Raw genomic sequence first — 6606 nt, 5'->3', positions numbered from 1 at the left:
ATTTATTTTGATGATGGTGTAACAGCACGGAATTTCAAATATCGATATAACTATGATTTGGGGGGTGTTTTGAGAAGGGACTCGGCGAGTTGGAGCCTAGACTCGCCGAGTAGGACCGCAGACTTGGTCGCGGGTTCGCGACTGGACTCGACGAGTCCAGATATGGACTCGGCGAGTCGACGCCGTTCAGCAGAAACCCTAGCCGTTTGGTTTTGGATCGTATATAACGCCTCTTAGGCCGTCATTGTCCGTCTTTTGGCCAACTGAGAAGAACCCTAAACGGCTGTGGGCATCTGGAGCAAGATCGAAGGATATTAGGGCCTTGAAGGAATTGTTGTGCAAGGAGGAGAAGAGTTTTGGCTAAAGGAACAGCAAGGGATTCGAGTTCTGCGGGTTGGGGACTCAGAGAGTGCGTTATTAAGGTAATATTTCGGATCTTCTTCTGTTATGTAGATGTGTGCATGGATTTAGGGTTTATGGAACCCATTTGATGATTAGATGGATTAGTAACTTGTTATCCAAACGACTATAACCCTATATTAGGACCTTAGAGGTCCAGAAGGTCCCATGCTTATGTATTTCGGGACAATACTTATCTCAGGAAGCAGTTTGATCGACTGCATGGCATGGACTCGACGAGTCTGATGAACAGACTCGGCGAGTAGCTTGGAGATTGACTGGGACTCGTCGAGTTGTTCTTCAGACTCGGCGAGTTGAGTCGGGGTGGCCCCGCGATTCTTCCAGGAGGAACTCGTCGAGTAAAAAGGGGATACTCGACGTGTAGAAAGGGAATCTTAAGGAATCGGCGAGTCAAGGGCGAGTGGACTCAGAGTCGTTGAACTCGGCGAGTCTTGGGGTGACTCGGCGAGTTAGGTCGCGGGTTAAGTGAAGTTCTGAGTATGGGGACTCGGCGAGTCACAGGGTTGACTCGACGAGTAGGGTCAGTCAGGGGTTGACTTTGACCTTGTCTTTGATCAAGGATTGACCAGTGGTTCCAGGGGTATTTTGGTAATTGTTGTTATTGTTTGAGTTCAGTGCATTGGTGGCTATCCAGAGGTGGAGATCGTATCAGTGATCGGAGCAGCTTGAGCTATCTGATCAGTCGGCAGTTTCGAGGTGAGTTATCCTCACTATATCGCTAGGGTTTATGGCACCAAGGCCGACCCTTTTTACCGGATGGAAATCCGGGTAGTTGTCATTATATGTTACAGGCCGGAAGGCATTATATGTTACGGGCCGGAAGGCATTACTATGTGGACCGGAAGGTCATGGCCTGGAAAGGCGTATGTATGCATTTAGTATGTTGACTGATTCATAGGGTAATGTTATGGTAGTGACCGGCTAGACCGGTATCTTGTTAGAGTAATGCTATGATATGTGATCTGTTGATCGATTGTTGTCTATGAACTGCTATATGATTGTTTGTTATGTTATATATGCATTTTATGCTTATGGGCCGGAAGGCAATATGTTATGGGCCGAAAGGCGATATGTTATGGGCCGGAAGGCAATATGTTATGGGCCGGAAGGCGATTATGTTGTGTGATGGACCGGAAGGTCGGCGTGGGTAGGACCGGAAGGTTTACCCAGCAGGGACGGAAGTCCCCTGAGACACATGGACCGGAAGGTCAGGGCCTGGAAAGGCGTATATGTGGTTGGTATTCTGGGGGTATCTCACTATGCTTTCGGGCTTACAGTTGTGGTTTTATGTTTCAGGTTCTCAAGAGTCTGTGGCAAGGCAAAGGTGTGATCGTACCGTTCCTCGCGTTGGTGTTTTATGATATGAACCTGGGAAATTACTCTGTTTAATAATGTATTGAAAACCTTTTTGCAACAATGTTAATAAAATGGGTGATTTTGAAAAGTTTTAATTGTTTTGAAATTTTGGACGTTACAAGTTGGTATTAGAGCCTTGGTTTGAGTGAATTGGGGAAACATTCGTGTGACTCCAGTCTCAAATCGAGGAGGATTTTAAAAAGAGAAATTAAAATGGTTTTCAAATTTGGTAAAAGGAGGATGCGGAGGTACGATCAGCCGGAGCCAGTAAGTAACCCCAAGATACCATACATGATATTTGTTTATTTGAGCTTGATAGAACAGCATGTTAGAGTTAGGCTAGGGATCTTCAGGAATTCATGATAATGTTGCCTGATATGTGATGCCTGTAGCCTAGGGTCCCCTATGGGATGTTCTCAGTGTTCCTCTAGTGGTGAGGGTTGATAGTTGTTATGCATGTTCCCTAGAGTATTGTGGTAGTACTTCATACAAATATGGGTAGGTGTGGAAGGTAGTATGGGCCCGTACTACTGAAAGCACAGGACCCATACGCGTATCGGGGAAACCATGGTCTCTAGGGTGGGGTTGCGAGAGTTGGATCCCAGGATTTTGGGAAGTGTCTGAGGTTGGTAGGGTGCCTTCAGTATGAAGATTTCGAGGCATGATGATAGTAGATCCGGCTCAGGATCGGGAGCTGGAGAGCGAGTTCCGGGTGGATCGGTGCCGTCGGAGGTTATCGATCGGATGAGCACGAGCAAGCGGGATGCGAGGATTCGCGAGATCCTGCGTGATGGGGTTGCTGCATTGTTCCGGGCTGAGTTGCCGGAGTTGTTTGGGTCAATCGAGACCGCCATGATTGAGTATTTCGATGAGCGATATGCGGCTCTCGCAGAGACGGTTGCCGCGGCGGCTACAACGGCTGTAGCAGCGGCAAGAGGAGGAGCTAATCGGGGTTTTCAGTATCGGGACTTCTATTATAAGAAGCCTCCCACGTTCGATAGGGTTCAGGACCCGAGTGTTGCTATGAGATGGTTATCAGACGTGGAGGGGTATTTCTCCACGAGTTTGTGCCCTGCTGACCAGAGGGTGAGGTGTGCTCTGAACCGGTTGAGGCTCGGGGCGAAGGGTTGGTGGAGATTGACCACGAGGTCATTTTCCGATGCGCAGAGGGCTGCGGTTTCATGAGATCAATTCAGAGAGATGTTCAGTACTCGCTATGTTCCGCAGGATGAAAAGGAGAGATTGGCGGAGAGATTGGCTCGGGAGTTCCTTGAGCTGAAGCAGGATTTGGAGTCGGTGACTGAGATCACCAGGATGTTTATTGAGAGGGCGATGTTTTGCCCTGAGTTCGCTTCGGAGCAGGCTCAGATGTCCCGATATCTGAGTATGCTCAAGGGGGATATCAGACAGTTCGTGTCTGTGCAGAGGTGCGAGACCTTGTTGGTGTTGCAGGAGGCCGCCATGCGGCGTGAGTTAGAGGTGGAGTTGCAGTTGTGTGAGCTGAGGCAGGCTCCGATGCAGTCGCAACCAGCGCCGAAACGGTCCAGTACCATAGACGTTAGAAGGGGGGATCGGAGCGGCCACACTTGTGGGAAGTGTGGAAGGGATTACACCAGAGCTGCTGGTCCAGTGGTGCATGCCGCAAGTGCGGATTAGAGGAGCACTATGCGCGGGGCTGTCGGCAGTCAGTGCCAATTCGGGATTTGAGGATTTGTATCAGTGTCGGCAGGTTGAACATTTGAGGGTCAACTGCCCACAGCTTTCTGCAGGACCGGTGCAGGCTCTAGCACCGGCCACCTTGAGGAGTTCAGGAGGAGGACAGGATGGAGCGGAGCCCAAAGGGCCCAGGGTTGTGCTTATCAGCTTGCGACAGAGGGAGACGGAGCAGTGCTGGAGGCAGCTACGGGTATGATGCTTTCTTGATGTCTTGATTAGCTTGCGTTGATTGTGGCGTATTGATTGTGCTGGTAGTGTGGATTTCGATGCGGTATTCGTTGTTTTGCGGGATTGGCATGGTTATGGATTGGTGCTTCAGGTTTTCGCTTTGGCAATCGTTGTTCCCTGATGGGTTGGTATGGTTATAGTTGGTGTTTTGGTGCCAGTAGCCTCGTGCGGTTTTTAAGGTGGTATTCATCCTTTGGCAGGTTGTGGGTTTGGTTACGGGTTATTGTTGGGTATTCCGTTGGTTATCGTTCGTGAGGGTTGTTAGTGGAGATGCGGTACTGGGTTGAAGGTCGGATATGATACGTGATATGTATGCTATATGTGGTAAGTTATTTGTTAGAGGTGTTTGCTGAGGGTTGCTTATGCTTGTGGGAAGCAGTCGGTGGGTAAATGTTCTCTCTGTGCAGGATTGTTCTGAAAAGTCGTTAATGACGATCGGTGGCAGTTAGTCAGTGCTTTAGTGGGGGAGAATTGGAGAATTCCCCGGGAGATCGATGAGTATGTGAGGGTGCTTAACTGTTGGGATTCAGCAGTGTTTGTCAGCTTAGAGTATAGGCCGACGAGCGCGAGTGCCGGATATGCGGGGCGGGATACAGACCTAGGGCATTTGATTGTGGAGGCCTGAGAGAAGGCCGGGATCAAGCTTGAGTGAGTAACCGGGGTTATGCGATCAGAGCATGTGTATGTTTGAGGTACGTGATGGGTTGTACTGCATAAATCCCACGGGATTATGTTGTGCATGTTTCTAGAGCTGGAACCGGAAGGTTCCCAGAGTTAGAACCTGAGGGTTCGCAGAGTTTGGGTGTACGGACCCACAGAGATATAGCCTCGAGTGGCTAGTATGTGATATGAGAGTCGGTCCAGTCATGCTGGAGACTCTGTTGGTATTGCTGGATCAGTTTGAGGTTGCGGATTGTGTATGTTGCAATGTGATTGCATTGGAAGGTCTGGCCCCGGGTTAGTAATCTTGTTTAGCTGAGGCAGTGATTTTGATGAGTGAAGAGAGTGCATGGGATTGAGAGCCCCTGCAATGATAACCAGAGTATGTGAATAGCGGTTGCGAAAAAGGGTGGTGTCACTTGGGGCAAGCACCGTGGCACCGGTGGGAGTGGCATTATGGCCAAGAGGGTCCCTTGGAAGGAAAAGAGAAAGGTGTGTAACTCCGAAGGGGAGTGCAAGTTCACAAGAATGAAAGCTACAGAGCAGAGTTATGGTTAAAGTATTTCGAGTATGGCTTTGAGCATCGTGTTCGCGGCAGCGAAGTAGGAACCCATCCGGTTTGGGGATGTCTGTTGAGGCTTAGAAGGGATGCAGGGGGAGAGAGAATCTTAAATTCTCAGTGTGATTCTGATCAGAGTGTAGGGTGGATGTAGTGGTTCATTCTGGGAGATGTTCGAGGATATCATCAGTGTATCGGGTCTTCCACCCTGCGGGTGTTGGGGTTAGTTCAGCATGTGTATGTGATGGCAAGAGGAGAACTTATGAGAGTTGTTCTGAGAGTGAGAATGGATCCCTCAGTCGGTCCGGAATGGACAAAGTGGGCTTTGGATCGGGGATCCGGTGGTTCATGGTTTCCTAACCCTTATGGGTCGAGTGATTGTTGAGATTTAGAGCAGAGTTACATCTTGGGTAATTTTCGGTTTACAGAGAGCGATGGACAGTACAGAGATCGGGCTTCAGTCGACAGAGCAGATTCAGCAGATGAGACAGAGGTTATTGACCGCCCGGAGCCGACAGGAAAAGTTATGCAGACAGCCACCGATCCGAGCTTGAGTTTCAGGTCGGCGACTTCGTACTCCCGAAGGCCTCTCTTTGGAGAGGAGTGATTCGATTCAAGAAGAGGGGCAAGTTGGGCCCCCAGTACATTGGGCCATTTCGGGTGATTGCAAGGATAGGCCGGGTAGCCTATCGATTGGAGTTGCCAGCGGAGGGGGGGACAGATCCACGACACCTTTCATGTGTCGCAATTGAGGAAGTGCTTAGCTGGTGAGTCAGCAGTGGTTCCATTAGAAGACATTCAGGTGGATGCGGGCCTGAATTATGCTGAGAGACCAGTGGTCATCAGAAATCGGAAGATCGAGGCTATGAGGTATAAGGAGATACCTCTGGTGTTAGTTCGGTGGCAGCACCGGGGGGGGGGGGGGGATCGGAAATGACCGGTGAGCTGGAACGTGAGATGCGGGAGCAGCATCCGGAGCTATTTTCAGAGTGAGACTTCGAGGGAGAAGTCTAGTGCTAGTGGGGGAGAGTTGTAATAGCCCGGAATTTCAAATATCGATATAACTATGATTTGGGGGGTGTTTTGAGAAGGGACTTGGTGAGTTGGAGCCTAGACTCGCCAAGTAGGACCGCAGACTTGGTCGCGGGTTCGCGACTGGACTCGACGAGTCCAGATATGGACTCGGCGAGTCGACGCCGTTCAGCAGAAACCCTAGCCGTTTGGTTTTGGATCGTATATAACGCCTCTTAGGCCGTCATTGTCCGTCTTTTGGCCGACTGAGAAGAACCCTAAACGGCTGTGGGCATCTGGAGCAAGATCGAAGGATATTAGGGCCTTGAAGGAATTGTTGTGCAAGGAGGAGAAGAGTTTTGGCTAAAGGAACAGCAAGGGATTCGAGTTCTGCGGGTTGGGGACTCAGAGAGTGCGTTATTCAGGTAATATTTCGGATCTTCTTCTGTTATGTAGATGTGTGCATGGATTTAGGGTTTATGGAACCCATTTGATGATTAGATGGATTAGTAACTTGTTATGCAAACGACTATAACCCTGTATTAGGACCTTAGAGGTCCAGAAGGTCCCATGCTTGTGTATTTCGGGACAATACTTATCTCAGGAAGCAGTTTGATCGACTTCATGGCATGGACTCGACGAGTCTGATGAACAGA

The sequence above is a fragment of the Lactuca serriola genome, chromosome 9, assembly GCF_051521515.1.
Source record: "Lactuca serriola cultivar US96UC23 chromosome 9, Lser_US96UC23_V15, whole genome shotgun sequence".
In the NCBI taxonomy this organism is placed as follows: domain Eukaryota; kingdom Viridiplantae; phylum Streptophyta; class Magnoliopsida; order Asterales; family Asteraceae; genus Lactuca; species Lactuca serriola.
This window is presented reverse-complemented; position numbering follows the sequence as displayed.